The sequence below is a fragment of the Meleagris gallopavo genome, chromosome 3 (genome assembly GCF_905368555.1).
Source record: "Meleagris gallopavo chromosome 3, MGAL_WU_HG_1.1, whole genome shotgun sequence".
In the NCBI taxonomy this organism is placed as follows: domain Eukaryota; kingdom Metazoa; phylum Chordata; class Aves; order Galliformes; family Phasianidae; genus Meleagris; species Meleagris gallopavo.
This window is the reverse complement of record NC_139406.1, coordinates 64,837,472-64,858,916: the sequence shown is the minus strand read 5'-3', so window position 1 is coordinate 64,858,916 and position 21,445 is coordinate 64,837,472. Positions and strand designations below refer to the sequence as shown.

Here is a 21,445-nt window from a genome sequence, read left to right as displayed (position 1 = left end):
AAAGTTCAAAGGAAGAGATTCATGAGTACCTTGAGCTCTATATCCTTTCCTACACCTGAAAAATACATGTAAGTAAGTCTTGACAGGAGCAAGGCTTTTCAGTGCCAATCAGACAGCACATTCCCTGGTAACATCCAAAAAGGCAAAGGCCATCCAGAATGTTACCTTCTCCACTACCTCTGATACAGGCATTTGCCTAATGCCACTGAAAGGAGGAGGACAAAACTGGCATTTTCATGATACAGTACACAAAAGCACTTTCTAAAAGAAGAAATAAAATTGAATTCCTTTTTTCTTATGTAAAACAAGTAATCATTTACAGCAATTAGTATGCAACTGAAGCTAGTTCTAAAATTTAATTCTATGTTTATTAGTAAAGTAGGCAGGTCAACTCACAAAATTGCCTGCTTCCTTGCAATGTAAACAGAGCTTTCCTTTCCATGCCATGTACCTAGGGAAGATTCTTACAGCAGTTGGTTCATAATGAATAAAAATCACATTCATGAAAAGGAGCCAGGAGAATCTGAAAGCCCAATTTCCTTTTGTCTAAATCTAGCACTGTCCAGTGCAGAATACTGTTCCTTGCAACCTGGATGTGTGAAGAACAGCAGGCTATGCCTTTCAGCTTGCTTCATCATCTGTGATTTTAATTTGAAGTACTTTTGTATTAAACTTACTTTTTTTTTTGCCAGCCCATCCTCACTAATGTTGCACCACCTAAAGCATTCAGCCAATGCTCTCCCCAAGCTAGCCAAGCATATCAAGTGTGCCTGCAACACTCACAGCCTAATGAACAATGCACAAAAACAAAAGTAACAGCAAGACTCCTATTATCTGATCTTCCGTAAAACACAAAAACTGCCTTCTCTGGTACAGAGGAAGTGCCAGTAAGCCTGCAGGTGTGAGCCAGTTAAAAGAAAAGGCTTTGGCTAAATAGATTCTTTGACTGCCAGGGATTAGAGTCATGGCACCAGTGGCAACACACATCTTTTCCTTTAATTTACAAAATTTTCTCACGAGTTTGCAAGAGTTCACCCCATCAGGGGCTTTCTGAGGCCATTGAAATGTCTTAAGTTTTAATTAAGTTGGAGTTGTCAGAAGAAAGCTTTTTTGGCACAGAGTCAGGGTCATTAATTACTGCTATCTTTGTTTCTTTCAGAAAAAAAGAACTCTACTGACTTGTTGGGTTACTTATACAGCCTGCGTTTTCTATCCTGCAGTCCTTATTCACCTCCAAGCAAGGCTTGATTAAGCAGTTTACCAATTACTTCCATCAATCTGATTTACAAATCCTATGGGCAATCTTAATTTCAGAAGCTTTTCTCTCTACTGATTTGAGGTACAGTAGTAATGAAGGCAGCATTACTGTTAGAACCACAAAGCATTTTAAAATTCTGGATTTTCTATCCTAAATGGCACCTGAATTACATTCCTGATTTTATCATTTCATACCCATCCTTTTATATGCTTGCAGCTGGATTGCCAGTCATTAAGAGTCACAAGAGCCACATTGCATAAAACTAAGCAGAATAAGCATAATTTCCTTGCTGTCTGGCAGTTGTGAGGGGAAAGTTCATGTTTTCTATCAGTCAGATAAATACCTGTAAATAATTTGGTGTTCAAATCACAGTCCATGGTGTCTACATTTGATAATAGAAACTTTACCACTTGGTGTCCTTTACCCCCAAAATGAAAAACGTCCAGAATAATTAACTAAAATTGTTACCCTGTAATAATTATTCACTGGCCTAAAGACTAATTTGTAGACTTTTTTTTTCTTTTTTTTTTTTACAGAGATATTCACATCATAAAAAAGCCAACACCTTAACTGGCACTAATTTGGTACTTCATCAGGGATTGAGATATGGTCTCACTCTTTGCTGGAGATAATGGTCTAGAAACTCCGTTTGAAATATAATGCTATACAGAAATATGTTGTATATCCATACGATATACATAGACAAGATTTTGATTGCCAAGAGTGTTCATTCTCTGATATCACTAACATCATGTGCATGTACAATTCCTCTAAAATAAATACGTCACAGCTTGATAGTCACTATATTTTCAGGTACCCAGTAAATTCTTGGTTTTATGCAAAATATTTTGCATAAATATCATTACCATTATTAGAAAGCTTGATAACTCTGTATCTTTCTAAATACACTGCCTGTTCATTTAAATGAAGCTTGTTTTATTAAAATCCTCACATTCCTTGAAGCCTGCAAAAGACCTATGTTAAACTACATATTTTGTACTGTTTTTAATAAAAACATTGGCAAAATAATGTTTTTTCAGAAACTCTGACTTGAGTTTCTGATTTATGGAGTATGCTTTACCATTTTGAGCTACTCAGCTCAGCAAGCGGTTGCTCAGAGACTGCAAGACTTGAAATGTCTGTGGAGTAGTATAAATTATTTTGATCCTCCCTTGGGTATTTACTTAATTTCTCACCCATTTACTGTACCTTGCATGAAATGCTAGAAGCAAGATAGATACCTGCTTTTAGAGAAACTACTTGGCTGCTATGTATGACATCTGTCCTTTGCCTCAGTTTCCTAAAGCTAGCATGAAAAATAAGAATTTCATAGAAATGACAGCAGCCTCTTACTCGATAAAATATTGAAAAAACAGGACAATAAAGACATTACAAAACTATACTGCAACGTCTTGCAAAGTAGCTATTTATTTATGACATTTTATTTGTTACACTTTTATTTTGGCATCGGTTGCCAAGCCATCCCAGAACTGCAACAATCCTTCTTACTATTTTCAATTTTTTCATCTTGGTTAAGATCATCACTAACCCCCAAAGAAACCTAGGCAAGCTATTTATGTCTAAAGGATGGATCTATACGGAGATGCAGAGTGGTCACCATACCCCTGAATTCTTACTTACCACATACAATCACCTTGTCACTCATGTGGACAGTGTATACCTGTATGCCCCTGAAGTGGGAGACTGGAAAACCCAAGCCTCAGGGACAACTCCTCCCACCCTTACATTTGTCAGGCTGCAGTTGGCAAGCAGCATGAGTTATGGTATCTGTATGGACAAATTTTCAGAACTTCAGAGTGCTTTTACTATTTTTCTTCTGTAGTTGAACTATATCTTTAAAATCCATCCCTCTGCATAAATAACTACACAGAGAAATAAATGCACTAACAAGAAGATTTCTACCATGACAGTAGTGTCAAAAAGCCCTATGATAGTCCATGCTATCAAAAAAAAAAAAAAAAAAAAAAAAAAAAAAAAAAAAAAGTGCAATTGTAGCTCTTTTTAGCCGCAATGAGAAACAGGAAACTTTAGCAGTCCAATTCTGATACTATATGCTGCATGTGCACACCAGCCTATAATTTTCAAACATCAGAAACTTTTACACGAACACAATAAATCAAGAACTGGTTTAATAAGCTGATTTAACAAGGCATTAAGATGCATATTCAACACAGGAGGTGGGACCGAAGCTCTTTAAACTGATCAACACAAATGTAGCACAAGTACTATGATAAAAATAAAGAGTTTGCAAACCTTTTCCAAATGCTCATTGCAACTTCTAGTTGGGGAAAAAAAAAAAAAAAAAGAAGAAAAAAAAGAGGAAAAAAGGAAAAAAGAAAAAAAAGAAAATATTTATTGGAAATTACAATTTATTCCTTTGGGATTTTCATCCTTTGCATGATTTTATCTTGGTATACATAAACATATAATCACACTACTTGACCTGAAGATTCTCTTTCTGTCTTAATAAGTGCACTGCTAATATACCTAATTAGGTGAGAAAAAAAGTCAACATGGTAAAGTGCCATTATACTAGTAGAACCTCCTAAATGCAATATTCATTTGATGATGAAATACCATGTATGCTCTTTATCAAGCAACATGTTATAAGACTTCAAGCCAGGCTCATTTAGTAGCAAATATGGTTGGTGTTAGAGAGAGCAGACAACTGTTCTGATAACTTCACAGAAGGTCAACAAGCAAGTACTTTTCCCTGCTGAAATTAAGGTGTTTTTATAAAGTAAAAAAGAGAGCAGTAGATCCTTTCATTTTAATAAAAATGAATTTTCACTTACATGAGTAACTAAAAACCTTTGTAAGCTTCTATAGTAGAAGACTAAACTACATATTTCTCTATATTGTTGTCTTATTAATATGTCAATACACATGCTTAGATTTGCAGTGGTTGGTGTGACATGAAAAAAACTATAGCAGATAACATCTAAATAATTCCAGTTCTGTGAAGGATGTGGGTAAGGCAGATATACTTATTTGGCAGCCCAGGATCTCACCTGACTCTTTGTATGACCTCTAGGTCATAAACATACTTTTGGATGCAAGAAACAGGGAACTGGCAAAAAGGCTCAGGCAAATAGGAGCCAGTTGGCTTTCTAGAAACACTAAAAGCAGATAAAAACAGCTGGATACAAATCAAAAAGTCTGCAGTACCCACACACGCCTGGAGCAACAGCTCTACTTATTGAAGGGCTATTAGCAACTGTTTCATCTTTCTTCAGGAGACACTGTTGTAAGAATGGTATTCTCTGTATTTCTGCTTCTGCCAGGGGCAGCCCTCTTCCAGAAGAGCAGACTTGAGTAAAAACGTAAACCACCTATTCGAACTACAGAGTAAATTATAAAATTTCACTAGTTAACTACATGAGAGTGAGGCATATATCAGTGTGTTTATGTGTATGCACACATGAAATTTGACTTTTGACTGGATGGTTGAAAAATACTCAAACTGCCAATATCCAAACACCTAAATATACAGGCAAGGATAAGGATGCCTCAAAATGGTCTTATTTTCTGGGTATTCTTCTAAAGCTACTATCTCAGGAAGTAAATCTAACACATTTTATTGCAGATCACCTTGCAGTGAACTGAACCACTTGGGCTCGGGGCAGTCTGCTACAATTAGTTTGGTGTCAAGATGTCATGGCTAACAAAATATCTGATCCAGAAAAAATCTGAAATTAGCATGTTTAATGTGCAAAGATACTTGCTTAAACAATAACTACTGCTCATTTTACTTCCCTTGTACAGAACCATGAAAATTAAAGCTGAAAAAGATACCAGTATTCACCCATCTGTGCAGCATAACTTCCTATTATATGCTTCAAAACTCATTGTCCACTCACATTTCAGTGTGAGAGCTTGCAATTAATACACCTATTCACACCTATTATTGCTTTTTGACATACCTAAAGCTGTGTGCGGTATTTTACATGTGGTCTCATTGTATACAATGGAAGGGGTATATTCGATTTCTGGTTTATGTTATGACACAAGCAAGAGCAGAACTGTTGAAGAAGGGCACAAGCTGGTTGTATCATATTGCAAACTCATATGTAGTGTGCTGCCCACTACCACCTCTAGGATTTTTTTCAACACCAATTCCTTCCAAGCATCTTTCTCCTGCTCAGTATCTGCATTTCACATTATTATTTCAGCAGATGTATCAGATTCCATTTGCCAGGTTGAATCCCATTTTGTGATTTCCTGTCCATATTTCTAACCTGTCCTCACTTCTTTTCATATCTTCTCTCTCTGTCCTCACTGGTGTTGGTAGCACCTCCCAGTTTTAGTATAACCTGTTGATTTAATGAACGATCTGTTTACATCCTCTTACTTAGTCACATGGTCAACAAATTGGGTCTTTCACTGACATCTGCAGAACACTTCTGAGCAAATTACTTCATTCCCAGAATTCAGTTTGATTTGTACCAACTGGGAAATTCACATGGCAATACTGGAATACTTCAGTTCATTTCAGTTCCTCAGCTCCACAAAAACTTTTGTAAAATATCAATCTCTACATACAAATGAAGATCTAGGCTCTTTCCTTCTTAATTAAACTAAACTACATTTTTTGAGTATTTTTGCCTGATTTTGTGTATTTAAATTAATTTATTCCACTCTGTAGTACTGTGTTTTTTCTCTGTTCGCTTGGACCTTTAGAACCCATTATGTCCTCCATGTTTCTCAGAGAAGAGGTGGAAAAAGTGGAGGGATTCCACTAGATGGCATGATCTCTCTTTATTCCCTTTCTTCTCTTAAAAGTCGCTGGGTACACCCTTCTGGGATCAGGTGTCAGGAAGAGTAAAAGAGAGTCCCATCAGACTATCCACTCAAGAAACCTATAGGACAACAATCCCAGAAGACATTACTGCTATTTGGCCCACAAGCTTGCTTTTCTTTCCATACTGTGAGCATGTGTGTGGTTCAGGAACAAATCCTGGTCAAAGAGTCATCTAACTTGTCTCCAAAAGGGGCAATCAGAGGGGGCAGGCAACAGGGGAAGTTGCATCTGCCTGGGTATATTTCTGGCCTCCTGAAAATGCCTTTGGACTTAGCAAGTGGAGACAAAAGAAAGTACAAGGTAAAACCTTTAGCGTAGGAACAATAATATTTGTTATCTTATTTCTTAATCACTGTCATTACTTCAAGATGATCACAAATCTTTATACTGTCATGAAGATATGTACATATAGAAAATGAACCACAGACACAAATACACACAAATAAATATTCCTACTGTTCTTGTGCTTTGTGCCACTTTCCTTTCAGATCAACTAGTTTGACTAAGTCATACCAAGTAGTAAGTTAAATTGCTTTGAGAGAATGATACTGAAGCCACAAGAAACTATCACATCCAAGACATTATAAATAACAACAGGCAGCCTTATGGTAATTACCAGAATTACTTTTCTTTTATTGAAGATTGGTACTAGATTTTCTTTTTCACAATCCTATGATAATTCCTCAATTACTTTTCAAAAATAATTACTAGTGATTATGTAAATTCATTATCTATGTCTCTTAAGACCATACTATGCTTATCATCCAGACCTGCTGATTTGCATTTATTCCATCTTTTCTAAGTATTGCCTTACACTTTTCTAGCAACAACTATTTTGAAAAGGTCTTAATTACTTGGTCTATTATGTCTTTACTCCTTTATTTTTCTTGTCAAAGACTGATTTTGAAAGTAGCTCATTGCATTGGCCATTTCAGAAGTAGCCTTCATTTTGTCACCCTCTTCATTTATTACTGAGCTTGCTTTTTCACTTCATTATTTCTTTTTTTTTTTTTTCTCCAATATATTTGAAAAGCTATTCTTATTTCCCCTGGCTCCTTTGGCTAGTATTAACTCATTGTGCTTTTGCATTTCTTTTAACTTTTCCAAGTTCTAAAAGACTTTCAATTTTCCTGGTTGTTTCCTTCATTCATTTTTACTGAGGGAGAGATTTGGCATCCATAGATCTTTAAGCAGCCCCTGCTGAAACTAGAAAGATTTCTCCTTATCCCTCTCCAAAATCCCTTATCCTTCTCAGAATTATAATATATTATTATTTAGAAAGAGGACCTATAGCTGGAAAATGGGATTGGGAAAACCTGAACGCTATTTTCATCTGCAGTTGAGCTCTAAAAGATAACAAATAATTTGGTAATCTTATAACTCAGTTTCTCCAACAATAAAACCTGTATACCATCTTTGTCTTCAGAAGACTGTGTTAATGCTCATTTATTATTGTTACTCTCTTTCCTCAGATGTTATAAATGTGGAGACTGTTCTGATTTTATGGGCTTCTATCATTAAGTTCCTATAGGAAAGAAATAGGCCAAAGTTGCTCTTCCCTTTCACACTTTAACCTACAAAGTTAATCTAGATCAGAGTGTATGTTAGTAACAAAAGGCTGGGTTTTCTTCAGCTGTTATACATGAATAAGATCTGAAACACTCCTTTGTGTACATTAGCTATGATTTTCTGTCTGATTAGCTGTGGGTAGCTGCAAAATATTCAAATACCTAACATGTTTGACCATTTCCTCTATTTACAGTACTTTAAAAAGACTTTACGTTAGATATGGTTTGTTTTGCTGTGCTACTGTTGTTATGGCTAGAAAAGTCATACCCTAGTAAAATTCCACCCATCAGAATTCAGTGTGCTTTGGACAAATTAAAAACTATTATTGTGAAGTTATGGAAACAAAATTGAGACAGTAGTGGACCAAAGAATTAGCATTCTCTGCTCTAAGTTACACTGTAAAAAAAAAATATTTGCTAAATAATTTGATAAATTTTTGTCTTTGTTGTCACCAGTGAACCACATAGGTCTGTGCAGAAATACAGCAGCAACTGCCAAAGAGCTTTTTTGGGGGGACAAAAACTGAAATAGAACCATAAAATCGTGAGCTCTAATATAAGAATTAGTCAGGAACAGCAAAAATAGCCTTGGAAATTGAGACAGTTTGTTGCTACTTTCACCTCTTCCTTGTGTCAACCCCTGGCTTGGGAAGGAAATTAAAGCTGAAATTGAAAATTTAAATGCTAATTTTAAATTTATGGATATCCATATCCCATATGTTCAAACAAACCCAATGAAATGAGTATACTCCCGTGAAAATAAATGTCCTGATCACTCTTCCCCTCTTCAGCTCTCTGCTTTTCCAGGTGGCTGCAGTCAGATCTTTCGCAATAATGGCGTACTTCAATCTTTGATACTTAATTGTACCGGATTACTGTTTGGCAACAAATCAACTGGTTGGCCTGGGGACAGATCATTTTATTTAACGGCTCATCACCATAACCTCACCAGCATGCAAACAGAAATCACCATTCTGCTGCTGCCAAAAACTTGTGAGAACACAGGAGGCTAATAACACCTGTGAGACACTTGTCTAATGACATATACAGGTAAGTGGCCACTTAAAAAAAATGAAGGACAAAAGGGCAAAAAAAAAAAAAAGACTGAAAAACTTGAAGTGATGAAAATCTAAAAATCCAGAGCAGAGACGCTTTTACCTAAGGGGAAAATCAACTAAAATCAAAACGGCAAAGGGTTTTTTTTGTTTTGTTTTGTTTTGTTTTTAATGGTTAATTACCATTACACTTACAATAACTTGTACACATTGTTTGTGTAATTTAGGCTTGAGGGAGGAACATGTGAGGAGTCTTGCTCCAAGAAAGCTTCAAGGAAATAATTTATGAGAGTTCACAGATAAGAGTTTTTAGATTTGACATTTTGATTTCTATAATAAATTGTTTTATTTAAAAAGTAAAACATCATATAAATTAATTCATCCCTCAAGCAATGTGTAGAAATACCTTAGACATGTTTCAACAAATGTTCAGTCTTCAGCTATGTTCATTACAATGTTCTACTCTGATAATAAGTACTGTAAATCAATAAGTAAAACTACACAGTGCCCAATTTAGAAATGCAGCTTCTGTCTACTTTTGTCCTTAGCAGAAGCAAATGGCATTACTAGTGTTGTGTCCTCTCCTGTATTGTGACTGCAGAAAAATTATGAAAGACATTTCCTATGACCAGTTATGAAATGCATACAGCAGGGTGGTGAAAAGTTTTATGGATGCCACAGCAAATATCAACATTTCCTAGGGGAGGGAAAAAAAGAGACGTCAGAAATGAATCTTTTCCATCTTCAGGACAACAGGTGAGTGAGAAAAAGAAATTAAACTCTATCAGTCAGCAGATTTTCACTTCATTCTCTTTCTCTCTTCTTCCCTTCCAAATCAGCAGCCACATTCTTTACTATTAAACAAAATTTACTGTTGGACTTGTTACCTTTCCTCTTTTTTTAATAATGTCTCTCTATACAAACTTTTTTATTTTGGGGACAATGTAAGTTCTGCCTGCTTGAAGCATCCCACACTCAACCACCTCCCTGGGCCCATTTTTATGCACTCATAAAAATATACATTAATGGTAAAAGCAATAGAACATACAGAAGTAATGATCAGGATTGTTGGGCAGAATCCTACACAGAGAAACATACAATTATAGAAAATGAATTGCCTACTAGCACTACTAATAGTAATATTGTAAAGGTGATAGCTATTTCTACAAATAAATCTAAAATGACCTTTTGGCCACATGGAGTCTGTGATATTTTATAGTTTACTTTCAGTGATAATCATTTCACTGGAGGCTTGAATTTTCCTTAATTTGCCATATAGGATGAGCTAAGTACAAAGGCACCAATAAGCAGAGGCAGTGAATTAGCTGGGGTTAGAAGCAAAATGTCTGTTAGGCAGCTAATTCTTTGAACACTTAACCACAAAAATTTTAAATGACTTAAACATCTGTACAAGAAACAAATAAATCCTGAAGGGTCAAATCCTGCAGTCTTAACTCAGGCAAAATTCCCATGGACTCATGGGATTTGACCCCTAGTTGGGAATACACCCTTGTTCAGACCATCTTTTTCAGGCTCAAATGTGGAAATTCTCTTTGGACCAGAGAAGTCCTCAGGGAAGAGCTTTCTGATACCACAAGCATTCAAGACACCAGTCTGGGCTAATCACTAACAGGTTAGCATCTCTGAAAATAATACTGTCTAACAGCAGAGGAATGTGTAGTCTGGTTCTCATAAAATTTCAAACCTGGGACAAAACAGAAGAATCTGGTCGAGCTACCTCTTTTTTTTAATCTGAATTAATAACACATTATCAGTTTGGTAAGAAAATACGAACTGTTATTATCAAGGTTCCAGATATACCATGAAACTTGGAAGCAAATGTAGTAGTATTTGCTACTGTGTATACAAAGTAAATGCTAAATATTGAATACTTATTTTTCAAAATCATTACAATTTATAAATAGTTTATGGATTATACACTGTAAAACTGTAAAGCTATTCTAAATTCTAATGTCCTTTGGAAAAAAAATTAAAAAGCCACCAACGCACATAATAATCAACAATAAATCTATCCTCAAAAAATAAAATATCTTCACTTGAAGAAAGGCAAGAAGTTACCTGCCAGGCCAAACTCTATTATATGTCAAACTGTCTGCTTTCAAAATAACTGACACAAAATTTGATCAGGCTTATCAATACCTCATGTTTGTCCCTGTTATTTTCAAAAAAACAGTCGCTATTTTTTGGGGGGGAGAGGAACAGGGAGAGAGGGCAGTGAGGGTTGGATTTCAGCTTTAGAGGCTCAGCTTGAGACAGCCCAGGCCCAGTTTTCACAAAGACTGAACAAAGCAGATGAGTACCTGCAGGTGCTCAGCACCTCTGCAAGCAAGGTGTAAGGTACATGATCCAGGGCACCCGCGTTAAGCAGCCTCTTTTGAACAGCTGGTACAAAGTGCTGGCAAACTTAAGCTGGCCGCCTTACCCAGCTGCGAGATTTATATTCATCCACAGGAGAAAGAGCCCAGGGTAGCAGATGCCCACAAAGCGAAGGGGAAGTTTGTCACCTGGGGAAAGCATGCAGAGATCAGAGGCTTGCAGTACTGCTGCAGAAACTCTGCTCCCGGCAGGCATCTGAATTCCACTTACAGGGGGTTCTCACTGGCTACAACATCCTGAGGACCCACAAACTTGAATTTTTCACAGCCTTATTCCCTTTACTTGAGAGTCCTTACAGAATTAGGGGGAATGGTGCTTTTAAATGTCCTTTAGCTACTGCACATACCAAGCATGTCCAAATCACAGCCCATAGGCCACATGTGGCCCAGCATAACTCACAGTGTGGTTCCTGCTCCCAGTGCCACCATGGTGACAGCTCTGGCCCAACAACCTCTCAGCACCAATGAAAAATCAGCACGCTCTTAACCCCATCTGGGCAGAAACCAGGTCATGGGGCGCAGTGCAGTGCCAGTTCAAGTCATGGCAAATAAGTTTATGGAGTTTAATACATTGCCTAAACACAGTCCAGCGAGAAGCAAAAAAAATACGCAGCCATGCTTTCCATTTTGATAAAGGAATTTGAGAATAGGTTTCAAAATTGCCAAAAGAATATTCAATTTTTGGTTTATTTGCAACTCCATTTTCAATGGAATGTATAGAGTTGTAATTAAAAATTTGATCATGTTTCTTTACCGAACTTTTATAAGACTTCTCTTACCAGAGAGAAATATCCCTCCCATCACTGTCATGTCTTATTTGTGTCATTGTTTTTTGGCAGTACATAAATTTGTGAGCAACCGTTTTCAAGGATGAAGCACAGAACTCACAAATAACTGCAGCCATTGCCATCGAATCAGATAACGATGCATTAGTTTCACAAAACAAGGTCACATATCCCATTAGTTTTATGTTTTTGTTGCTCTCTTTTTTATACGTTTTAATAAAAGTCACTAAAATTAAAATAAGTTTTGTTGCTTTATATAAATAAACTATATTATGTATTTTAGGAGGGCTGCTCCAAAAGTAATGCCTCCTGTGTTATAATATCGGCCTACAAAATCAGAGGCGGATGCTGGTCATACAACAGTAGAGACTGAATCTTCCCACCAGCATTCTGTTACATTTTGTCATCGTGTGACAGATGGCAGCAAAGGGACAGTCTGGCAAAACGGCATCTGACATGGAAGTGCATACGATGCAAAAGTGTGGAATTGAATTCCTCTATGAGGAAAAAAACTGCACTCATTGACATTCATCAATACTTACTGAATGTCTGTAGAGACCAAACAGTGGATGTTGGCACAGTGATGTGGTGGGTTGTGTGCTTAAGTGGTGCGTTTCAGTGGTGCTGACCGAGAGTAGATCCCCTCTGCTGGTTCAGATTTTCACAAGCACAGCATGCAGGCTCTTGTTCATTGCTGGCAAAAATGCATAGCTAAAAATAGTGTTTTGTTGTTGATAATTTGCTCAATCAGTGTTATTGTACTCTGTTGTGTTTTCCATGGAAATAAATAGGAGGCATTACTTTTGGAGAGACCTACATGTATGCAGCCCAAGGTAAGTCCTCTTCACTCAGTGCAGCCCAGGCAAACAAAAATGTTGGACACCCAAATGGAGATACAGTGTGTATCTCCTGTAAGAGATCCTACATTTGCAAAGCAATCAACACAAGGTCTCTGTGTGAAAAGGAGTGATCTCTGCTAGGTCTTTTGTCTCAAAAAGGGAACAGAGAAAACTTGCAGAGCCACAAAAGTTAATCTGTAAAGGCTTCATCATAATTATCAGATCTGGTAGAGAAAAAATTGTGTGAGAAAGCAACATTAAAAGCATTTTTCTAACACAGAGAAAATAACTATACATTTCTTATTTACAAGTTTCTTTAAAGTATTAGACATTTGTCCTGAGTACTTATCTATAGTTAGTGTATTTTTTTTGCCTACTGAAAAGCAAAACAAAAAGAACGGAGTACTTCCCCTTAAACAAAATAGAGCAAAAACGATCATGATGGCAAGTGAATCCCACTTTATCACTCTGCCTGGAATTTCTATTGCAGAAACACAAAAGTCTGATTTATTTTTAAAGCGTTTTAAACACATACCAACATTACTTGGAAACAGGCCAAGCAAAAAAATTCCATCAGAACTGACACCCTACAAACACATGTTACCAGTAACCGCTATTGAGCCTAAAGAAATAAATGAAATGCTATACCTTTTGGCAATGCAACATTTGGCACTTAGTCAAAGATTCATAGCAGCAAGGTATATATCTACTTTAAATATACAGTAAGCTCAGGAGTATGTATTAAGCACATTTCCCTTACCTTTAAGAGAAGCCTTTTGTCCTACAACTTTTAAAATTAATATAAAGGCTTTTTTAACAGAAACAGTATGCAACCTGTATTCCTTAGCTGGCCAAAAATAAGAAGAAAAAAAAAACCTCAGGAAAAAAATATAATCCTTGCAAAAACAAGGTTTTCCTCACTGCTACTTGAACAGTCTTGCTTTGAGAACAGCAGAGGAGGAGTACAGGTGATGGTACTGCAAGGGGAGAAAATATTTTCTTGGAGAAATTCTCTCTAACAGAAGTGATAGAAAGGTTTATTAGAGTTCCAGGTATCTCCAGCAAATGAAAGCCTGAAAAGCCTTAATCTCAGCAGCCAGTTAAATAAGAGGAACAAACGCAAACTCAGTTTACACAGGGGCAGCTTCTGGGATTAAAAGCTACACTATCCAAGTTGGCCGCACTTCTGCATGCTTCATAAGAAAACAACTCAAAACAAATAAACAGCAATTGTCATGTAGGCAGTAACATTTCTGAAAAACAATACAAAGTGCTACGTTACACTTATGGAGTGTTTTACAGCAAACATGCGTAGACTTCAAACACTTGAAGATCTCATATTTGTGGGGAATTTAGACTCATGATTATTACCAGAATATTTCCATGTGAAGAACAGAAATAACATCTTAAAAAGAAAAAGAAAAAAAATGCTTCAACTCAGTTGCTAATAATTTAAACTCAGTCTTCTATTGAGTTTACAAATTTCACCTCTCCCACTTGTACCTTTTCTGCTGGCATTTGAGCACTACCTGTGGCATACCACTGCTGAAGTTGGGAGTCAAATGTCACATTTGTTCCTCTCCCTAGCAAATACGCTGAAAAGAAATCCTACACCGCTGCTACAACACGTGAAGGCACAGGAACAGCTTACAGCAAAAGGCATAAGCTTGGAGGATTTTAAGGGCAAAGTCATGGATATTCAAATTGGATTGCCTGTGGACCGGTAGGTGAAATCACATGTGCTGAGGAGAAGTGTTAATTTTAAAATCTGCTCATGAAACTGAAGGTGCAAGGAGGGATGGCCTTTCTCCTGTTCGGCTTCTAACAGTAAATGACATCACCTTTTAGGAATTTTTTTCGGGTAATGAAACCACACTGGGCTGGAGGGAGAGAATAAGGGACATCTGGATCTTCTTCTGGAATGACAATTAGGCAGTGGTCCATATTAACAACAGGCAGCCAGTAAAATCACCCTGGCTCATGCATCAGATATAAAGTGATTACCTTCAGATATTGATTTTACAGCAAGACCAGTCCCAGAGGTTATAATGCTTGTTTCTAAGTGGACAGATTTTTGAGTGCTGGAAGTGAACTCTGCAAGGATCTATTACTTCCCAACAAATATTTCAAACACTTTGGTGGTTAGTGCCATGAAGACTATTCCAACAACTAGTAACTCTGAGGGATTAGAAGAAATTATTAGGCCAGTGTGTTCTGTTGTTCCTCCCTTTCCCCATATGTTATGTCACAGTGACTTTGGACATTTTGTTGTAAAGTTCTCTAACTACTCTAACAAGGCTAGTGAATCATACAGGTCTCCCATTGCCTAAAAAAATTAGGGGTTGGGTAAATGCTCAGGGTTGGCTTTAGGACTCAAGGTAGGACAACTGGCTCACCAGAGCACTCTAAGAAATGCACAGATGCTTTCCAGGGCTGAATGAGTGTACTTGCTCTTGGGTTTTTATGCTTGTTATGTATGGATATCTGGGAACGAAGCACATCTGTGGGCATCCAGAAGAGAGGAACAAGCATGAGAGCTTCTCAGCATAACTGTGTTTCCCTATAGCATTTCTCACTGCTGTTAATTCTGTTCCATCGGAACAAAAAAAAAAAAAAAAAAAAAAAAAAAAAAGACAAGGACAAAGCCTTTTTGCCTATCCAAGCTGCCTTTGGGAGGCTTGCTCCTTTAAGGATCCCAGTGACAATATGAAGAAGTCTAAGCCAGCAAGCGCAGCTGCCTGACAACAGCAGGTTTTGATGCAGAGCCCTGGCTCCGTTGCCCGGGCTGTTCCTCTGAACCTCACTCGCGCCTTAGGCACCTACTGTACAATCAGCCCTAATGCCCTCAAATGAGCATCTCTTGTGCACTTCCCTCAAGGGCTACAGTAATGTTTTCTACTTATGGCCACTTGTGAAGACCACTGAAAAATGGCAGCTAGCACTGAAAGCAGCTGCCCACTTATTTAGCAAATTTTCTCGTAGATAGCACTTATGCTCTTGACACTGCAGCTGCTACTAGTTCCTATCTATGTGAATCTTTAAGAATTTCTCTAGATGAGGATTTCTAACACATCAGGGTATGTTTTCCAGCACAACTTAAAACCTTTTAACTCAGCTAGGTTGAGTTAAACTTTCAGAGAAAGCTTAGATTTTACATTGGCTAGATTCTATTACGAATATTTACATTGTTTCAGTATGTTCCATTAAAAATACGTTAGCTAATATATTCTCATCAAAGCTGTTAACTAAATTATTGAAATCTACATACTGTCTCAGTTTCTGTCTCATCCTCCTATCTGTGTCCAATAGCTGGTTCCAGCTAAGATTTATAACATTGGGCTCATGATAACTGGTATCAAGAGAGGTCCCCTGACCAAAGGCTAGCCAACCTAACTTAAAGTTAGGTGCCACTCATTTCCTCTGCCATACTCCCACGGAAAGTGAGTTGAGAAATCTGCAGGTCTATGGGAATTTACTTCATTATTAACAAAATTTACAAAATTGTACTGTATTTTTTTTTTTAGTTCCAATCATTCAGGCTTAAAAAATTTTATGATAAGGATATGAGTTTTTTCACTCCTTAAAAAACAACAACAACAAAAAACAACAACAACAACAACAAAAAAACATGGTATTTTCAGGTCAGAAATTCAAAAAATAAAAGGAAAAAAAAAAACATACTTGCACTGTCAGTAGTCTTTGCTTTGGATATCATACAAGATTTCAGTCTTCTAATGTGTTACCAATTATTCCATAAGATATTACCACTGAGAAGAAAACTGCTGTTGGTCTGTTAGGTACATTTAGCCACAAATGTAACTCCAGGTACTCATTTATCCATACGTTAGACAGCTCACTTATTTATCTTAGAATATATCACTTTAACACCATTGCAATATATAAACAATATCCCTGACATTCAGATGAAAGATTTGACTGAAGCATCACAAAAACACGTTGAGCAATCAACACCAACACAAAGTTAAAATAGACTCTCTTTCTGCATAGGAGGACATCCTTGCTGACATCTCAAGCCTAATGTAACACAAAATTAGAAGAAAACATCAAGAAAAATCCACCCCCAGAAATGTCATCTATAAAACAGTGTGTGTAATATCATGTTTAATTCATTAGAACAGACAAACTTTTAAAAAGTATAATATAATCCTTGATGGAAGAACTGAGTGTCCACTATTAGTTGTGCTGTGTTTTTAAGTCTATACTAGCAGATCTAACATAATCAAGATGATTTATTCATATTCAATGTTGTCTTAAAAAAAGTGTACTCTGCTTTCACAAACTTTCAGGTGTGCATCAGCTCAGCAGGTCTCTTGACGCTTGGTAGGTCTCTACTGAGCAGTAATGAAGGTGTGACTGCATTTTTACTGTGTGATGTGTTCTTTCCCATTCAATACAATTGGGGAAATTAATAAAACACAAAACTTACAGTAAAATCCAGATAGTTTCTGGCATTTAAAGAAGTGTTGAGGAATTATAAGTACACAAAGCAGCTTCTCACTTCTTTGAGGTCTATGAGAGGACCAGAGATATCAGCAAACTTTTATCCTTACGATAGTAGGCCAAATTTTTTTTCTTTTCATCTGAGCTACCTTAGAACCAGAGAGCATCCCCAAAACAGAGATAGAAATATGAACAAATTCATTTGCTTCTTCAATATTTCTTTTGAGAATTCATCTGTAAGTAACAATGCAGTGATAAAGGAGATTCCTAATGTACCATGTTCAACGATCCAGTTCAACTTCCCAGTCCATGAAAATAAAAGCAAAGTTGGTAGGTGATGTTTTTATTTATTTATGCTCTGTTTAAGCGGTTGTTGTTCTCTCACAACATTCCTGCTGATCCCTGTCCTGACAGCTGTATTTGGTTTGGGTAGCACATTATTCTCCAAAGAACATCAAAATGCTTGCAAGATTTGTCAAAGAAGAAAGTATTTTTTGTAAGGCTCTGGTTAGAATATGGCAGAATATGGTCCTTGGTCCTTGGATGATAACTTACTGGACTGGAACAAGGAGCATTACCATTATTCATTTATCATGTAATGATACAGACTTTAACATGTAGCTCATACCAAGACATTCTAAGCCCTCAGAGTGAAGAAATCTCAAATTTCCTGTGACATTATTTGGAAACCTCCAAACCATCATGCTGGTTGAAATCACAGAATCACAGAATTGTAAGGGTTGGAAGGGATCTCTAGAGATCATCAAATCCAACCCCCATGCCAAAGCAGGCTCCCTACAGCAGGTTAGGTGTCCAAGCAAGTCTTGAATAGCTCCAGAGAAGGCGAGTCCGCAATGTCCCTGGGCAGCCCGTTCCAGTGCTTCATCACCCTTACTGTGAAGAAGTCCTTTTGCATTTTGGTGCAGAATTTCCCATGCCCCAGTTTATGGCCATTTCCCCTTGTCCTCTCCCCACAGACCACTGAAAAGAGGTTGGCCATGTCCCTTTGTTTCCACACCTAAGATATTTATAAATAAAATCCCCTCTCAGTCTTTATCAGCAAAACTAGAGAGAAGTGGAATGCAGATATTAAAAAAATCAATAAGATGGCCTGCTCTAAAAGTGTTTCAGGAATAGCGATATCAAAAAATATGCACTTACAAAAACGATTCATATATATGTGAACATCCAGTATAAATCTAATTGGGTCACGTAATTCAATTGTGCTAGTATTCATTGCTAAAGGAAAAAATATTTTACATACCCATTTTATTTGACAAATTTTCATATTGCAGATTTTTCTGATCATATTCCTCTGTACTCCATAATTCGTTTGTGCTAGTTGAGATATCCTTCTTGTTTATAACTAAAGAATATTTAATCTTTATGAATACTCTCAGATTTCAAGGACTATACTTTGAATACATCCAGAACTTTTAGGAAAAGCTTACAATGAACTGACCAAATTGATCTGTGCTATAGTACAATTGATTTCTGTTAATGCAAATTCCACTCACTGATTTTAGAAAATAAACACAGGATGATTTTTTCCCCACTATCAATGTTTGACGCGACACTCAAGGATACTTTTAAATCAGACACACATAGCTCTTAGATTGATGTAAGAGTGTTAGGTTAAACTCATTTTTTAAAAAAATTATATTTTAATCCCTAAAGGATAAACATTTATCCTCTAAGATACAGGGATAAAGATTTTAATGGCATCTTGCTTTGGGATTCAAAATAAATAAGGCAAAGATGAGTTTCCATCTTCTTAAAACTAAATTACAGAGATTAAAATATATAAACACAAAATGAATGTATTCCATTTGCATATTATATTTCGCTCTTAAAGTTGATATTGAAGATTAAGGGTCAGCATTTAATCCTCACTATCCTAATCCCTAAAATTACAAAGACAGGCATAAGTGCATGTCTGCTCCACTAAATTACCTTGAAAGAAAGCAAATTCCGGATGAAAAGGGAAGCATATTTATATTATGGTGATTTAAAATCTGTCGCCTAAACACATCTTCTCCCCTCTATCCATTGACCTAAATTGCTCACTAAAAGCTTGCTTGTCTGCAAATGGGCAGCTAACACTTTGAGACAATCCAGAGATTCTTCACTTACGCACAATCATGCCAACTATTTTTCCGACTACAATAAACACTGTCTTGTTCATATTTTGCAGAAACAAGAGTCAAGTTATAAACCAGAAAAATTTATTTTCTGTTTCCAGCCCAATTCCTAGATATAGATAATTCTAAAAAAAATTTAGATTCTAAGAGAAAAAAAAAGTATAACTGAAAATTAGTAGGTCAAGCATGCTCTGACTTACACATTCACAACTCTATGGGGAAATACACCCCAGTGGATACTGTGCTTTGGAAGAAACAAAAATGTAACTTAAAACATCACTAGTCTCTAGAAGAAAAAAATTACCTATGCTAAAATTTTACTTCATGCTGCCCAACAGGTCGTTACACAATAAATTATTAGGTTTTTTCATAGGTCACATTGTTTGTCAAATTGTTGAAGGAGCTGTCACTGACTGGAATAGGATGAGAACTTTCAATTGTCTGCTCTGTTGCTTTACCAATATTCTCACAAAGTCACCAAAACCACAAAGACGTTAAAAAAAAAAAGCAACCTGAAGCTCTTATAGTTGCATCTAGCATTTTATCTACATTTCTAATATTGCAGGTTGATAGAAATGCTACACCATGCAGTGAGAGAAAAATATCTAAGCTGTACATAGCCCTAGAGACTTGCCTTCAGAACTGCCTGTCTACATTTTTATCAAGATGTTTTAATATTTATTTTTTGAAGAATTTCTTTCTAAATTAAGCCATCTAAGAGAGAATAACTTTATCATGATTATCAAACTGAGCAGATTCATAATTATAATTGTCAAGATGGCACTAGTTTCCTTCGTTTGAAGTTTATTTACCATACATAATTTTATAATCTAAAGAGGGGGAAAAAGATCCCTCTATAAAACCCATGGGACAATATGTTTCTTATTCCTGTAAGGACATTTTTATAGGCAGCCAGAAAGTGTCTTTCTATTTATCAGAAGTATGCAGCTACAATAGTATCACTGTATTTAAGAATACTTAGAAGACTGAAAAACATCTCAAGCACAATTAGTTGAGTTTGTTTTGTTTGTTTGTTTTTTTAAACACTCTATACTCATCCATTCAAAGCATATTTTAGAATCATCCTAAAACAGTTTTTGTCTTCTTTACATTACATAAATAAATTAAAAAAACTCTTCCAAATACAGCCCATTAAATAAAAAGTCCAATCTCAAAAAAAAAAAAAAAAAAAAAAAAAAAAAAAAAAACCACCATAACAAATGCTGCTGTGATATTTCAGATCAAAACCCCTGCTGCTTGGTCATGATAGTTACAAAAGCAGACTAATGAAAGAAGGAAAAATTACAATTAATTTTAATTTTGACAAAATCCTACTGCTCTAATCAACTGCCTATCAAATGTCAGTGCAAATTACACTAACAAAAATAACTATTAGAACAGGTTGGTGAAATAAAATTGTCCATATACTCCATCTGCATAGAGAATGTCTGTGTGGGAATTAGTTTTAATGAACAACAAATTACAATTACTAAACTAAATGAACCATCTGCCTGTTTTGTTTGTTTTCCAGTCTCACTGGTACAGAGTGCACTGTCAGCTTAATTGTCATTCAAAATGGCAGATAGACCTACTCCAGACTTGCATGTCCACAACATTTTAACAGAAAATCCCTAGCAGATGCTTTCAATATTATGAAGAGGAGAAGTATGTTTTATAAATATATTCAAAACATTTAAGACTGGTGTTTACTACTACTACTACTACTACTACTACTAATAAAGCACATGCCTGCTCCAGGCTGGAGACCTTGTATGACTAAATATCCCTAAGCCCTAAAAAAGTATTCATGGACCAAAACTAATAGAAACAGGTCTTGTTATGTTTTATTAATAATTTTTCTCAAGTAAATATTCTCTCCCTAGTCTCTAACAAGTGTCCACTTATTTCAAAGGGGCACACATGAGGACTTGTAGTAATGACATCCGTGAATAAACTTTTGCCAAGCATTTTTTAAGTGATCATTTGGATATGTCATCTGGCATCTGCTTTAAAAAGAAATAAGAGGAGAACAGGGGAAGGAAAAGGGGAAAGGAAAAGGAAAAGGAAAAGGAAAAGGAAAAGGAAAAGGAAAAGGAAAAGGAAAAGGAAAAGGAAAAGGA

The 21,445-nt window shown here is 36.3% G+C and overlaps 1 protein-coding gene and 1 long non-coding RNA gene across 8 annotated transcripts in view; one reads left to right on the top strand and one right to left on the bottom strand.

Annotated features, from left to right (window-relative positions):
- The window catches only part of ZFHX4 (zinc finger homeobox 4), a 151,926-nt gene that overhangs the window by 77,717 nt on the left and 52,764 nt on the right, over positions 1-21,445 (bottom strand). The window lies entirely within an intron of this gene.
- LOC146544753 (uncharacterized) lies at positions 8,566-19,000 on the top strand. 2 transcript variants are annotated; one of them, XR_014882572.1, is made up of 4 exons: positions 8,566-8,698; positions 9,305-9,459; positions 10,236-10,336; positions 11,939-12,059. It is a non-coding gene; the product is annotated as an uncharacterized LOC146544753 (long non-coding RNA). The 2 variants fall into 2 exon arrangements; XR_014882571.1 differs by lacking the exons at positions 10,236-10,336; positions 11,939-12,059 and adding an exon at positions 14,311-19,000.